Consider the following 17460-nt stretch of genomic DNA (forward strand, 5'->3'; position numbering starts at 1 on the left):
ACAGAGGTGGGGGGAGGGGTATGGGAAACTTTCGGGATAGCATTTGAAATGTAAATAAAGAAAATAATAATAATAAAAAAATAAATAAATAAAAAAAAGAAAAAAAAAGAAAATATCTAATAAAAAATATATAGCAATCGCTTAGAAAAAGAAGAGGACTAGTGTGGAAGGTGTGCAATAAAAACACAGTGACTATTGAGGAAGGATGTGAATATGGTATATGTACATCAAACACAACGGAAATATCACAATGAAAACTATTATTTTGTGCAATGAATATATGCTAACTAAAAAATAAAATATGTTTCTCAGCTTTTAGGTATTATATACAAGGAAAAGTCATAATCATATTCATTATGAGCAAGAATTTAAAGAGGTAGAATTGGAAGCTATATATCCTCATCAAAGCAAGGCTTGCTGATGGTCCCAAGTTTTCAGCTTATAAACAAACAAACAGAACAAGAAGATAATAACAACATTCATGCCTGCAGAGTGTCTCAGAAATTTGTAGCCTATCATGAATTAAGATTTTGTTGAGAGTCTCAGTTCATTGGTGACTTGCTTTTCCAAATTCAACTTTGTTGGATGATTGTATTACAGATGGAGGAGCTTGTTTTGGGGGAGGGCTAACACTAAATCCATCATTCAAGGAGCAGAAAGTAATTGGTTGACTACAAATCTTTGCTGATTCTGTTGTTGGACCTTTACTCTTTTGATAAGATCTGCCAACCACTCTCACACACTGTTCTTAATGTTGGGGCTTCATCCCCATTGGCTCCACTGACTATAATTTGCCTAGTGGAAGATTTTAGTCATAACAGGAAATTCTATATCTAAGCCATGCAGATGAAAAATAAAACTAATACATACATAGTGAAAATATATTTTCAAATTATTTATGACTACAGAAAAATCAGTATGTCTTAGACTTGTTACTATATCATTACTTTATCTTTTCAGATTGGTTTAGTATCTATCACTAGAGATTAAAGAAGCTATAGGTGAAGATAAATACAATATAACAGATATACATATGCCCCTCAATTGTAGTCAGGTGAACTAGAGAGAAGGCCATGTGCTCAAATATACTATTTTATGAAAAAAATTATCACCAGGCTGGTGATAGAGCCCAGTTGGTAGAGTGCTTGCATAGCATGCGCCGAAGACCTGGCACATAAAATTGGGCATAGTCATGGATGACTATACAGGCAACACTGGGAAAGTAAAAAGCAGAAGTATGAGATGTTTATGGTCATTGTCACCTAACCCATGAATTCAAGGTTAGTCCGGGCTTCCTGGGATACTGACTCAGTCAGTATATTGATATGAAAAAATACACAGCAAAAGAGTAGAGCAGAACATCTCCCTCCCCAGGATAATCCAAGACTCAAAGATGAAAAAGATTACTCTGATGAATTGGAGAGATGCTCACCTCATATTAAATGTACTGTTGAAAATGATTTATTCTGCAAAGAAATGGTCCCTAAGCAATTTAGAGACTCAATGGCAAATGCATATTTAATGTGCCTGTTTTTTGAAAAGAGTATGCTTGGCAGAAGAAGATCCACAGAGTCCAGACCTCACAGCTTGGGGATTGGAAAGAAGCACTTTTCTAATTCTGATTAGAAAAAGAAGCAAAGTAAAGAAAAGAAGGGACAAAACCAAATGTGTGTTTATTTGTGCGTTAATGTGTGTGCACGCATGTGTGGTGTGTGCGTGCGTGTGTGTGTGTGTGTGTGTGTGTGTGTGTGTGAGAAATTCTAAGCTTTGTGAGATGCTTACTTGATCACTGTAATACCTCTCCAGTTTTATTTTTTCCATGCTATATCCATCTTTAACTAGCTTATTATTTAAGTGGTGATTTTTATCTCTAATACTAAGCTACCTCACCAGAAGATTATATCATTTTTGCCTTGAATTTTCTTGGGGTCTTCTTGGAGTTATTGGTGGTGAAGAGATATCTGTGGCCCTAATAACTTACAGTCATCTTAGTTGATTTTCATAACATTCTTAGCAATAAATTTAGATTGCTACATAATTGTGTATTTGTCTTTCCAAGTTTATTGTATGTTACTTACATACACACTACATTGAAGTCTTCTTTCAGATTCCATTTTTTTTTCTGCTCAAGGAATTAGCCACTGTTATTTTCCTATACTTATAATCCTTTCTGCCATAAAATACCTGAACTTTCAAGTCTGAGCTGAAAGATGTTTATTCAGCAGAGATGTGTGTCTTCACTATTCAATATAATGCAGGTGGTCTGAATTAGGGTGAGACATTATCTTGGCTTCCTGTGTGTACATTCAAAGCCAGAGCTAGTTATCATTATATTTCTCTCTTTTGTTGTATGCACCATGTGTGACTCATCAGTAAGAACTTAAGTCATGAAAGGAATGAATTCTTCTGGGTTTTAACTACTGAATCCCCAGTTCTGACAATACTGAACACATAAGGCTATTTGATTATTATCTGTTGTATGTGTTGAGTATTTTCTTTATCTTAAAAGAAAATAAGACTCAGATAAGAAAAGTGGATTATTTGGGAGTGGTCTTGCTTAATCAATGTTTGAAAATTGATCTACAGCCTTTGAAAATCCAGAATACTGACATTTGTATTCTCATTCACCTATTCATTTCTCATATATAAAATATGCATTCATTCCCAAACATTACTGTCACATGCCCTCAATCAAGAATAAACAAAACAGGCAAACATGTTACATTTCCCTTATGATCTACTGCTATAGTTTGATAAATCATGATCAGGAAAACAAATTTTAAAAAGTACAATCATACTAAGTACTTTTAATGGCAATACTATGCAATAGAATAGTTAGGAAATTTGACCAAGTTTGCATAGGAGGCAGAAAACAACAACAACAACAATAACAACAATAAAAAACAACAGTAAAGTTTCCTAAGAGTGATAAGGTGGTGAACATTTGAAAGTTTGGAGCATTCCTGAATGATCGTGAAGAACATTCATGAAAAAAGGAAAGGACATATAAAGCCCACTATGAGAAGCAATGCACGTTAACAACCAACCCAAGGTAGGATCATCACTAACACAAGAATATAAGCTAAGGTGGGAGAGGCTAAGTAGGAGCTGTTACACACAGCCATGTGTGTCTCATTAAGAATTAAGTAGGCAGGAGAATCTGGAAGAGGTTGGGGGAGGGGAAAGCACGATCAAAATATACTGTATGAATTTTTTTTTTTTTTGATTGTAAGAGAGAAAATGAAATGAGGACTCCAGTAAAGGATTTTTTGGAAGGGAGAATAGGGTGATGAGATTTTCTAAAAGAATGGAACATTCTGGATCTGACTGACAGGTAGCAAATGTATACACCTGTAGAGCAGCTGGAGCCAAGGGTAATGGATGATAGTAATTTAGAGTATTGAAAGTAGATAACTCTAAATTTCTCCATCCAAGCTGGCAAGTGTTTCTGTCTCTTGTCCTTCAGTTGTACAAATGGGTGTACTATTGATGCTGCTGTTATCATGATTCCCAGTAAACAGGAGCAGGTGTGGCAGTCAGCAACTTCCTGAAGAATGGATCCTGTTGTGTCTTCAAAGAAAAGCAGTTCTAATATTTCCAGGTTTAGTGTCTACAACAATGCTTCTTAAAGTGTGCTACAGGGAGCCTGGGATTCCTGTAAGATTTCTTCATGGTTGGATCAAAAGTCCAGAAGATTTGCAAAATCTCAGTGTGTATTTGCCCTATGTTCCCATTCTCTCAAATGTACACATGAATTGTTTGCAGGGATAGTTCAATATGTGCTGTTGCAATGGAGTGCCATAAGAAACAGATACAAAAACTGAAATGGTGAATAAATCCAGACCTCATATGAGTGTGCAAAACTAAATGCAACCCCATCATCAATATAGTATTTGGCCATTTTAATGAATTTAGAAATAAACCCCTTCTTCCATTTCCCAGGTTTATTTTTGATATGATACAGATAGATACATTTTAAACAACTGTGGGACTGCTTGTGGAGGATTTTATACATTCTTATGAAGGAGCCCTGAGACCACAGAATTTGAAACCTATAGGCATAAACAAAAGCAAAAACAAAACAAAAAAAACAAAACAAAACAAAACACCACCCTGTCATGAGACCAAGTACAATGTCAAATTTATAAGGGAACTTAGTTGACAACTTGAGTAGTGACATGTACAGTTGTGTAACACTAAAAATAAGTCAAATCTATTTGATCAAGGGTTATGTTCCAGCCAATTGGATTCTTGCAGCAATGAATAATATACAGAAGATTATAAATAAATAAATAAATAAATAAATATGTTTTTATTTCTTATAAAGTGAATTGGAGACACCGATGCACTTTGAGTACATGAAATCATACCATGGAAGAGGGGAAATGAATACTTAGTATATAACGTGGTTGGAAAACAGTTCTTGAACATAAAACAAAGTTTCATTAATACCACTAAAGACATTGTTTGGACACTGTATTAGTGTTTTCTGAGACAGAGTATATGTCGTGGGACAGCTTAGGCATTTATCAGAGTGATATTTGTCCTCCCAACTTCTCCGTGCAAAGTGGACAAATTAGGACAAAGCATGGTCCTCTGACATCTTCACTCAAAGAAAGGCTGATGTACACTCTTGGAGAATTATTCACAAACTTAAATACTGTTTACATGTAAAAGGACAGTGTTTTCAGGGTTGTTTATATTTCTCCTCTAAGCCTCCAAATTGTTGAGATGCTGAGATGACAGATTTTAATGAGTAGTTTAGGACTGAGGTAGAAATTTGGTTAAGATTCTCCTACTTTCCAAAGCACACATACATAAATATAATTTAAAATGAAGGAAAGAGATATAGTTGGGGACATATACCTAAGAGCCAAAAAAAAAAAAAAAAAAAAACAGCATCTACTTTATTGTACATGAGCAACCACTTATATTGTGAAAGCCTGTCAACTGTGATTGGTTAACATATTACCTTGGGTTGGCTAGTGACTGCTCAGACCACTAGGATTTCTCTGTGGAATAAGCATGTCAAGGGGAAGACATGGAGAATACAGAATCCTCCACAGGTCATCTACAGGCTACTCATTCTACTTCAGAATTCAATGTTCTGACTTCAGGACCCTGCTATGCCATGCCTCTTATTTAGAAGTGTGGTATGCCAAGTAGGCTGGTCACCAGGACATGCCTGCACTTTGCTTTACTGAGAGTAGGGACTCCTAATTAATGAGCAGAATATGGAAACCAATATACTATAACTAAAGAGATAATAATATAGGTAAATAGATTATAAAGGCAACAAAAGCAAAGTATCCACTCTTAGAGGTCTCATATCAGGAAATAGGATGGGGTCATTAACCAACAGCTGAGGGCGAGGTCCTTTGAGCTCCACCCCTGATGACAAGGGAGGATTACTCACCAATATGCAAGAATTATCAGCATCATCAGCGTTTAGAATCAGTGCAGCATGTAAATACATGAGCAGGTTAGGTGCTTGCCTCCATCTCCTGAGGCTGCTCAATTTCATCCATTTCATTGCTGCTCTCAGCTGTCCAGGGTCTGGTGAGCTGGGCCAGGATCCAGATGGGCTGCAATCTATTTTCTAGAAAGACACAGGGGAAATCTCCCCTAGTGGTAAGTAATGGGGTTGGTGATTGTCATTTACCTGGTATTACATCTTTCCAGGTCTTCAGAGATAACCTTAACCCCTGACAAAGATGCCCAATATTTATGAGCTGCAATATTTCACTTGTCATCTATTTTCCCCCAAAATTAAAGTTAGTAATGCCACGTTAATAAGGCATTGAAGGTGAGCCTCACTGAGATCCACATTCCCCCTCTGTATCTATCAATATTTTCTGTGAGCTGTTTGTGCTCTCTCTTCTCTGCAGCTTGACCCTGGGGATTCTTAGGAATTCTTGTAACATGTTGAATTTTTGAATTGAGAGAAAATTGTTTGAAGGCAGTTTATAATGTTCTGTAGAGAAATGTTCTTGAACATGTATCACCTTGAGATAAATTTTTAAAATTAAGAGTAAATAAAGAAATTCCAAGAATATTTCATGGTGTTCCCCTCTTTTTACTTTTTAAGAATTGTTTAATAGTCTATACAAGGGGCATTTGAGTTTAGGGCTGCTACAAGAGCCTCTGCAAAGGCGTTGGCAGTCTATGTCTGAGTCCCTATTTCTTGACATGAAAGGATCCAGTCATCCATTGGGCCTATCACCCTCTGTATCTCAGCTGTGACCCTATCATAAGCAAATTGATGCGTTAGTATGCTAGCTGTATCATCATGCTGAACTTTCTGTTCTACCGAATTTTATACTCAAGCCAAAAATTTAGTAAAAGGCTCAGTAGGTCCCCATGTTAAATCATTGAAATTTGCTCTGTCCCCTGAAGAGGACATAGCCATCCAAGGTCTTGGGGCACACAGACAAACTAGGCCAAAATACTGAGGAGTTCCAGGAGCCTGTTCAGCAGGTGGAAAGAATGCTCTTCCCAGTGTAATATCTCCACATTCAATGGCACACCTATGTTTTCAGTTCTCTCAGCCTGACATTCGTTCCAACCACAATAATGCCACTTCCAAATAAAATCTATTCTGAGAGCTAATTCACGTTCAGACCAGCTGCTTATCATCATCAGGCATGTTTAAATTCATGCTTATGGATTCTAATAATTATATTACACATGAAGATGAACACCCATCCTGTCCACAAACAGTCTGTCAGCAACTGCTGGGTGGTTTTAAGGCCATGTAATACCAGCTATGCTGAAGGTCTCTGCCTGGTTGTATTTAAATTCTCTGGAAAAGCAAGGACTCTGGATTATTTTGATCAGCAATCATCACGACTAGCTCAAACCTGTGAACAAGGATGTAAATGTGGTGCCATCTGAGAATCTTCCCTTTCTTAGCTACAGTGTTCAAGCAATACAGAGCATCAAGGAAGGATATAAAGAAGGCAGTACTAAGAGGTCTCCACTCAGCCCACCCTTCTGGTGCCTTACTCTTACTTCCCCCTTCTTGCAGGAAGCATGCTTTTTGGGAATACAGCAAGAATTTCTATTAGCACCATCTTAGTTTCCTCCCTGCTCTTCTTCACTGTCCGTATATCTGTCTGCTTCTAGAAAAGCGAGTGGTGCTTTGAGTCTTTTCATCCACCCAACCCCAGTCAAGCATTTGATTATAGCCGTAATGATAATTTAGAAAGAGTTAGACAAGGAATATCCAGTTTCCTCTCTCCATGCTTTATTCAAAGTTCTCTGCCACAGCTCTAGGAAAAAAACAAAACAGCATAAATAAATAAATAATAAAACAACTCTACAGAAAACCAATGATTTATCTGTAAGAACCAAGACCCAAACTTTATTTTATAGGATATTTTTCTTTATTTACATTTCAAATATTATCTGCTTTCCTGGTTTCCCCTCTGAAAACACCCTCCCCCAACCCCTCCCCACCACTCCCTGCTCACCAACCCACCCACTCCTACTTCCTGGCCCTGGCATTCCCCAACACTGGAGCATAGAGCCTTCATAAGACAAAGAGTCTCTCCCATTGATGTCCAACTAGACCATGCTCTGCTGCGTATTCAGCTGGAGCCATGAGTCCCACCATGTGTGCTCTTTGATTGGTGGTTTAGTCCCTGGGAGTTCTGGGGGTACTGACTAGTTCATATTGTTGTTCCTCCTATGGGGTTGCAAACCCCTTCAGCTCCTTGGGTCCTTTCTCTAGCTCCTTCATTCGGGATCTTATATCAGTCCAATGGATGGCTGTGAGCATCCACCTCTGTATTTGTGAGGCACTGACAGAGCCTCTCAGGAGAGAGCTATAGCAGGCTCCTGTCAGCAAGCACTTGTTGGCATCCACAAATGTATCTGATTTTGGTGATTATAAATGGGATAGATCTCCAGGTAAGTCAGTCGCTAGATGCTCATTTTCTTCAGTCTCTACTCCACACTTTGTCTCTGTAACTCCTTCCATGGGTGTTTTATTTCCCCCTTCTAAGATGGATAGAAGTATCCACACTATAGTCTTCCTTCTTCTTGAATTTCATGTGGTTTGTGAATTGTATCTTGACCCAAAACTTTCTAACTGAAACATCTATACATTAATTCCTTTCTTTTCCCCCCTGCTTTGTTCGAGCTGCTCTTTGACCCAGTAACAAATTACCCATTTTGCCCAGGTTTTGGTTTTTTTTTTTTTTTTTTTTTTTTTTTTTTTTTTTTTTTTTTTGGCCATGGGGTCCTTTTACTCAGTCAATGTACTCATGAGTCCCATGTTTAGGTACCAGACTGCCCTGTTACCAGGGGTCCCGGACAAGACAGCAACCCTCTTGGGTCTGTAAAGGGAGCAGAGATGAACCACTCTTGTTTCAGTGAACAGGGGAACACTGTGTCCATTATGCAACTCCTATTGACTGTAATTGGTTAGCACATTACCTTGGATTGGATAGTGGAAGATCAAACCAGCAGACTTTGTGTAGAAGAAGCATACTAAAGAAGACCTGAAGAGAACAGACTTGTCCATAGGCCAGCTATGGGATACTCATACTACTTCAGAATTCAGTGTTCTAATTTCAGGAGTAGGCTTATTTTGAAGCACAGTATTCCACGTAGGCTAGCCGTCAGGTCTACCTGCATTGTCTCCTACAAACACTATGTCTTTTAATCAAGGAAGCATCTATTTCTTTTAAGATTTATTTATTTTATATATGTGACCACACTGCCCCTCTCATCATACACAGAAGAGGGCATGGATCCTATTGAAGATGTTTGTGAACCATCATTTGGTTGTGGGAATTGAACTCAGGACCTCTGGAAGGCACCTCTGTAGCACAGGCTGCTTGTCAGTTTCACACCATGTCTTTAAAACCCATCACTTGTAATTATCTTGGACCCTAACTATAGTGTCTTGCCGATTCATCATGAACGTGTGATGAATTCATGTTACCACCATGCCTCTCAACACCCATGTTCCTCTCACTGTTGGGTTCTGTCACTCACCTATACATCTTGCTGGGTTCACGTGTCAAAGAGTGGTTCAAATACATCATGTACTAGAAAGTATGTTTGTTTTGTTTCATTATTTCATTGTATTTTTTTTTTTTCTGAGACTATTTCATGCATCCCATGGTGATCTCAAATTCACTTTGTGGTTGAGAATGACCTTGCACTTCCGATTCTCTGACTGCCACCTCCCATGTGATGTGATTACAGATAGGTACCACCACACCAGATATATGTGGTGCTGTGGATTGAACCAGAGATTGTCCATGTGGACAAATATTCCTATCCTAGAAGCCTTTCCCAAAGTTTAGTTTCTCTAGTTCTACAGAGTAGAAGTGACCATGTGTCCATCAGGATTTAAGCTCCTCCATGTTGAGTAATTCATTATATGTCCATTGCTTCCAATATCCTTGTGTGTGTGTGTGTGTGTGTGTGCGTTTCAGCATGTGTGTGTATGAAAGAGGGTGTGTGTGTGACAGAGAGTATATTTGAGCATGAGTGTGTGTGAATGTGAATATGTAAGTGTGTGCTTGTGTATGTAAGGGTTTGCATTAAGGTGTACATAAGTGTTTGCACTATCTGGAGGGTAGAGTGGCAAATACCTCCAGTCACTTCTCTTCCTCCTTTGCTCTCACTGAGCCTGAAAGCCATGATACATCTAGACTGGCTGCACAGCAGACTCCACCCAAAGATCCTCTTGTCTCATTCACACTGCTTAGAATTTCAAAATACAGTTTTATTTCTTTGAAATCAATTTGTAATTGAATTATTTCCCTTTCCTCTTTTCCCTCCAAAGCCTCCTATATAACCTTCCTTGCTCTTTTTTTTTTCAAATCTATTCCTCTTTTTTCATTGTTTTGCACACACACACACACACANAGAGAGAGAGAGAGAGAGAGAGAGAGAGAGAGAGAGAGAGAGAGAGAGAGAGAGATGTTTATTGGTATTAAGTAATATAATTTCTTATAAATCCTGCAAGGACTAAATAGCTGGGCAGTGGTGTTTTAATAAGAAAACGGCTGCATAAGCATCTTCTGAAAAGTGTAGTTAAACCCTGGCTCTGTTATTTAGCTTGTCCATGACTTGGGTGAGTAAGTATGCCCGTCTATGTTTCAGTTTCTACTCACATAAAAGGGATAAAGCATCTTTTCTCCATATCTACCTCTGAGGATAGTTTGAAGTTTAAAATTCCCAATGGCCCTTTTAAAATCTGAAAGTGCAAAGTGATTTTGAGGCGCTTTTTGTTAAGGGCTCCGTTCTCTTTATTGACACATAAACAGTGAATAACCAGCTTCTTTCCTTTAGGAATTGATCACTACTTGAACACTTTAAAAGTGTATGTACTGGGTTGTGGGAATGGGCTCTTTAAGCTGCTGGGATAGGAAAATTGATTCATCATCCAGACAAATTTCACAGGATGGGGACTGAGCCAGGAACACAGCGTTGCTCATCTTACCCCAAGGAAGCCAGTACTAGAAATACAAGGCCCGGAACTACTGAATTGGTGACCAAGGGATACTTCAGTGATCCTCTCTGGCCTTGCAAGGAAGCAACAGGACATAGGAGACAGGAGATGGTTCCTTTAAAGTGCCTCATGGAGTGCTTTAAGACACAGACTGGGAAGGGAATCACTTGCATTCCTGATGTTCTTGTTCTCTATGCCAATTAAAGCAGTGAGGGCAGAGCCTGCACAGCCCCTTGCAGACAGGGAACACCTCAGCCTGACAGCAGGCACAGTCACAGCCAGGAAGAGCCATACTGCCAGCAGATGAGGCAAGACACCTCTAGTGTTCTTCCATGGAGGCCACTGTCCCTTTCCTCTTCCTGTCCCCATAGTCATGGAATTGTCAGGTTTGGCAGGATCCCAATTACCTTGCTCTCCAAAAATTCACGTTTCTAGGAAAGACACAGACACTTCAGTTTTTGTTTCTTCTCAAGTCCTGTCTTCAATTAAAAGGGGAGGCAAGATGGGGGAAGGATTATGGGAAAGGGTGACCAGGAGAGGGGCAGTGAGCAGGATGTAAAGTGAATAAGTGAAAACATAAAATTGAATTTAAAAGAATTTATAATAATAATAATAATAATAATAATAATAAACAATAGTCTTTTGCAACAGAAGACAAGTAATTTGTAACTAAACATTAATATGCTATGTAAATCTCACTGTATCCATATGACCTACATTTCTGTTTTAATTTGAGTCAATTTGAGGATGAGCTAGATGCACCCATATTATCATAATAATATATAACAATGAAAGCTTGTCAGAGCCTCAAATGCTGTGAGATGCTGTTTTATTCCTGTATCTTTGTGCACTCCCTGTTTGCTTCTCTCTCTCTTTTAAGTCCTTTCTTATATCAATGAATGCTTCTGGTTACCTGTGCATTGCTCCCGAGTGCTGTACTTACCGTGGGTGGACACAGGGTTTTGTAAGAGTTTCAAAGAATTATTTCTTTCATCTAGCAGGTTAATGTCTAAAGAATGGCTGTGTGGCTTGTGAATATCTTAAAGGTATGTCTGTTGCAACGGATAGAAAATGTTGAGACTGTATTGGGAATTAGTCGGGGTTTATTAGTTTATACATCTAGAAAGTCAAGTGGCATATAATGTTCATCAGGATCCAGTTCAGAGACCTAAAATGATATTATTGGGAAGATCTATAGATGACATAAATTAACTGAAAACTAAAGGTTCTCAGGTGACTTAGACTTAACACTTACTTAGAGTTGAAACCCTGTGGGAGAAAGGATGGTGTGTCTCTCCGTCTCTGTTTCTGTTCCTCTGTCTCATTCTCTCGGTGTCTCTGTCTCTGAGTTTCTGTGTCTGTCTCTCTCTCTGTGTCTCTGTCTTTATCTGTGTCTGTCTCTCTGTCTCTCTCTGTCTCTGTCTCTCTGTCTGTCTCTGTCTGTCTGTCTGTCTGTCTGTCTCTCTCTCTCTCTCTCTCTCTCTCTCTCACTTTCTTTCTCAGTAAACACGGAGAAATTCCCAATAAGAATTTGTTATATATGACTTCAACTATATTTTCTATACCAACTGGGGTCTTGCAACAGTATAATTGGTCAAGTCTGAGTTTGTGGCATTCACTTCCAGTCTAACATCAGAGAGCAATTTTTCTACTGTAGCTAACATATCTATGAATCATGAATAGATGAAAAGAATAGATGTTTACAACATATAATGAGAACAAAATATGTTGTCAACATGTGTGCTAAAATCATACCCCAAAATAAAAATGCTACGAAAGGTCTTTAGAGAGATATTTTCCAAATATGTCATAATGGTAGAAGAATACATTTATAACATAGATCTCTGGATAGGTACATTTAAAAAAAAAGAAGCATGCTGGATTTTCAATAATATTTTGTTCAGTTATGGAGGATTTGAGTTCCATATCTAAGAACAGAATCTGCAGAGAGCAGACTTTAGTCGCTATTGCAGGAGTACTTGAAACATCCCTTTCTAATCTGTCCATTTTTGTCGTCTGTGCTTCTTGGCAGATTGACTTTTACCTATATAATTTCTTCAACCCTTGTCCAGTCAGTAGAGAAAATGTAAATGCTTACTCTAGAGTGCTTTGACTGGGTTACTTTTCTAGCACTCTGTTTGCCTACACCAGCAAGCTGGGTTAGGCTGAGGTAGAGGAGAGAAAATTGTCTAACACAAGATCCCTTAAGGCTTACCCTCAGACCTGGCATACCTGTGCCCTGCTTAAGTCTTGCTGACAAAAGCAAGCCACAAAGCCAATATAGATGTGGGAACACCGAAATACAATTGCATCTTCACTGAGAAGGTGCTTCACGGTTATATGTAAAGGGTAAGGATTCCAGGAAGAGCAGAGCATTATTATAGCATTCTCCAAATCAATACTTTACCTGTGTGATTTCTTCATGAGTGATTTTACAAACATGTCAGTGTTTAATATGATAAACATTATATCTTTAGGATTTTACCACAGTTGCAATAAAAATGACAGACAAAAGACTGGAGATACTCATGAATGGACTTTAATTTTTCCAGAACTGGCTTAAGGGAAGGAATCACATGTTCAACATTCAATCAGTTCATTTGTAAGACATTGACTTCATGAGCTTGTTTTATTGACTCCCTCCAGCTATTTATAAAAGTATACCAGCTAGAGTTCAGTTGTGCTCTAGTCTAGTTTCTATGAGAAAAAAAAATTGTAGTATATCGTAAACCAACACCCGTGTCCAATATTCTTCCACTGCATTGTCTGACAAACAATAGTTAGTTCAAACAAGTTTGTCTTCTCAGTGTCCACCCTCTACTGCTTGAGGTCTAGTGATGTGGCAGCATGAACAGTGAAGACCCAGACATTTTCTGAAGTACTTGGCTATATGAAGGAGGGAACATTCCTCTGGAGAAGATCATGATGTTTTCTTTTTTCATAATGGCTATTTCTACTTGTCCATGTTGAAATTGGCAGGTAGCATCACCTCATACATTAGAGAAAATAGAAGAAAATCCTGTCAACTAGTCACTGAATCTCTCAAATTTAGCCCTATTTCATGTTCTACATTGCTAAGGTAGCCGAGAGAACTGGACAGTAGCTATCCCAGAGACCTAAGGTAGAACCAAAAATGACTGACAACAAACATTAGTGAAAGAAATCCTAATGATATTCTGTGATGTCCATAGATTGGTCGCTTGTTCAGTCGTCACTAGAGTGGCTTTCTCCAGGAGCAGCTAAGAGCAGACACAGAAACCCACAGCCAGACATTAGGATGAGAGTGTAAATTGATGGTTTCCATCATGCTCTTCCCCTTGGAGATCAGGGACCACTATGGAAGGCTGGAGGGAAGACTGTATGAGTCATCGGGGATGGAGGAAAACATGGCCCACTGCAGACACTAAGCAGGGCTCACAGAGAGTGAAGTGGCAAGCATGGCCAGTTCCTCTTGTGCCTGTTATGGCTGTGAGCTTAGTGTTTCTGTGGGATGCCTAACAGTGAAAAACAGGTGCTTCTCTGACTCTTAGCTTGTTCTTGGGACTCTTTCTCTTAGTGGATTGTCTGGTCAATAGGAGGACTTATGACTGGTCTTGTTGTATCTTGTTTTGTACTGTTTGGTTGTTGTCTATTGGAGGCCTGCTCTTTTCTCAAGTGAAAAGAAGTGGTAAGAATCAGGGGAAGAGGGGGGAGGAAAGAGAGGAACAGGGGAGCTTAGGAGGCTTGAAGAGGGGAGGCTAGGATGAGGGAAGAGGTGAAAACTTCTCTCATTGTTTGAGAGAAGAATCTATTTTCAATAAAAAAAGAGAAATAAATTACCCTTTCTTTTTCCTTCCTTCCTTCCTTCCTTCCTTCCTTCCTTCCTTCCTTCCTTCCTTCCTTCCTTCCTTCCTTCCTTCCTTCCTTCCTTCCTTCCTTCCTTCCTTCCTTTCTTTAATGTGAAATGTGTGTGTGTGTGTGTGTGTGTGTGTGTGTGTGTAAGAATGTGTACTCAGAAAGACCAGAAAGTAGAGGTCAGAGAACAAAACACCTATGTTGGTTATTGCCTTCCACCATGGGGGGTGGGGGGCGATGGGGATTGTTTTCAGATGGTCAGGCTCCTTGACAAATACCTTTACATACTGAGGCCTTTTGCCAGCCCAAATTGATTTGTATTTGCATTCTGGATATAAAATAATAATAATTTCCCAATCTATATTCAATAGTACTTAATTCTCCCCTCTCATATTAAACCCTACCCATTACTTTCTCTGTTTTTGTTAAATTTAAATGACATGACAATAAATGCACATTTCAAGAGGTTTGAAAACCACATTTCATAGCATTCTCCACCATAAACTCTTTTTACTTTACCTTCTTTTAAAAAATAAAATTAATAATTCCATTCATTTACATCTCAAATGATATCCCCCTTCCCTATTACCCCTCTACAACTCCTCCATCGCATCTACCCTCTCCCCACTCCCGTTTGCTTCTATGAGTGTGCTCCTCTACTCATCTACCCACTCCTGCCCCACCACTACAGCATCCCTCTATGCTGGGACATCACACCTCCACAGAACCAAGGGCTTCCCCTCCCATTGATGTTAGACTAGGCCATCCTCTGCTACATATGTATCTGGAGCCATGGATATCTCTCCCTGTACACTCCTTGTTTCATGCTCCAGTCCCTGGGAGCTCTGGGTGGTCTGGCCAGTCATTGTTCTTCCTATGGGGTGGCAATCCCTCTCCACTCCTCCAGTTCTTCCCCCAGCTACCCCCTCAAGGTCCCCAAACTTAGTCTGATGGCATCTGCATCTACACTTTTCAGGTGCTGGCAGAACCTCCCAGGGAACAGCCACACCAGGTTCCTGTCAGCAAGGCCTCTTGGCAACGACAACGGTGTCTTTGGTATCTGCAGACAGGATGTATCCCCAGGTGGGGCAATTCCCAGATGGCCCTTCCTTCAGTCTCTGCTTCATTTTTTTGTCCCTGTCTTTCTTTGGGACAGGAAAATTTCTGGGTTAAAAACTTTGAGATGCATGGGTGGCCCCATCCCTTGACCGGGGGCAGAACCACAAATTCTTTACTGCAATGAAAATGGGGTGTGTTTCGTGGCCTTTCCTGTAACCGTTTTCTCTCTCCCTTTCTTCTTTTCTGTCAATTGCTTATTTTCTCTGGTACTGAGCTGTACATATGAGAGAAGAACTTTTAACACTCAACTGATTTTTTTTTATGAACTTTAGATTCTCTTTATATGTTATTCGTGAAAGTCTTTTACCACTTTTCTAATCCATAAGGGTTTTCTTCCAGTCTATGGTTTTAATAGTCATGAATTTTTAATTCATTCCTTTGGGATCATGGTTTTGGTGTTGTAGTAGATAAACCTTTGTTTATTTTAAGGTCATATGTGTTTCTAAGTTCTCCTTTAGACAGCTTAGAGTTTTGGACATTGTTTTGTGTAAGCCCATGTTCATAGCTATTTTAATTCATCTTTTATAAGGTAAGAGGTATTGATGAGTATTTTTTTATCTGTGTTTGGAGTTCTTCCTCTTCCCTCCCTCCCTCCCTCTTCTTTTATTACTCTTATCATAGAGAAATCAAGCTGCTTAAGCACAATGCAGTAAGAAGACAAACCTTCTCTATTAAATTTTGGACATGGATAATTTGTGCCACATGTGCAATATTTAAGGGGCACCAAGAGAATGGAGAAGGCCTGTGGTTGAGTGGCCCATTTGCATTTCTAGATGCTGGCATAGCCTCTGGTCAATAGCAGGGTGTCTTTGCTAGGGGAGTGGAGTGGGAATTGGGAATACTGTGTGTCCTGGGTAGGGTACCAGAAAAGTGGGGGAGGTCTATGGCCTGGAGGCCTCCTGGTCCAGCAGTAAGTCAGTCTCCCCCTGAGTTAGCCTACCTGTTCTGGCTTATATGGCCTGCATTGCATTGACCACGTAGTGTCCATCTCAGTTGGGGGTGGGGAGGAGGAGGAAAGTGATGGCAGGAGTTTGGGTCTATGGGATCCAGGGGGAATGGGAGAGTTCTGTAGGCTGGTGACCTATCTGTTTTTTCTCACTCTGAAGATCTATTTTTTAAACAAGAGTTGAATTCAAGTTACATATACAGTATATTTAAAACAAGAGTTGAATTGCATATGTAGCAAGTTATAGCAAATGAAGTTTGCTATAGATTTTTACTACAAGCCTTTTGTTATGTTGAAAGCTAAATTTTCGTTACAGATTTTATAGATTTTTTTTAAACCTTGCAAATCTTGAAACAGAGTTTACAGCATAGTCTTAGGAGAAATTTTTTTTTTAGAGAGAGACTTTTAAGAATGTGAAATAGAGAAACCTTAGAGATAAAAGACTAGGAATTATCGAGCAGAAAAAGTTTAGATATAAGAAAATTGGGACCATTTGTATAGTAACAGAAGTTGTTACTATATGAAAGAATTTGAAAATCGAGTGTGTGAATCTTTGTCCATTGATCTGTATTAAGACCAAACTGTTTTTAGTCCAAATAGGAGAAAAAGAGGGTTGTAAAATGAAATTCTGCTAGACGAAATTCCTGTAAGCTCCACCAGGTAGCTGAGGGACAAGGAAAAAGGTCCTAGTTGGTTGCAGGCTGGAATGCAGCTCCTAAGAGGAGGTAAAGGAATGAAAGGAGGCTTTGGGAAAATGGAGGTGGTGTCTCTAGAGAGCTGTGCACACATGGGCAGAGAGAGGTACCCAGACAGAGTAGCAAGCCAGTGCTGAGGTATATCAGACAGGTGCCCAGCAGGTGGGCCTCTAGCTTAGAAGCTGGGAAGATACCTCAAAGTAGAAAGGGAGAGATGCATGGTTAGAACTGGTAGAGGGATGTAATGGCTGAAGATTCTGACTCTAGAATGTAGAATCAAGCTTGGTGCATAGCAAGTGCAAGCAGAATCATGATATGTACATACCTCAGAAGAATCACCAGCTTGGAGGCTGATGACGGGATGGATCCCTGGATGGGGTAGTCTCTGGATAGTC

The sequence above is a fragment of the Mus pahari genome, chromosome 3 (genome assembly GCF_900095145.1).
Source record: "Mus pahari chromosome 3, PAHARI_EIJ_v1.1, whole genome shotgun sequence".
Classification (NCBI taxonomy): Eukaryota; Metazoa; Chordata; class Mammalia; order Rodentia; family Muridae; genus Mus; species Mus pahari.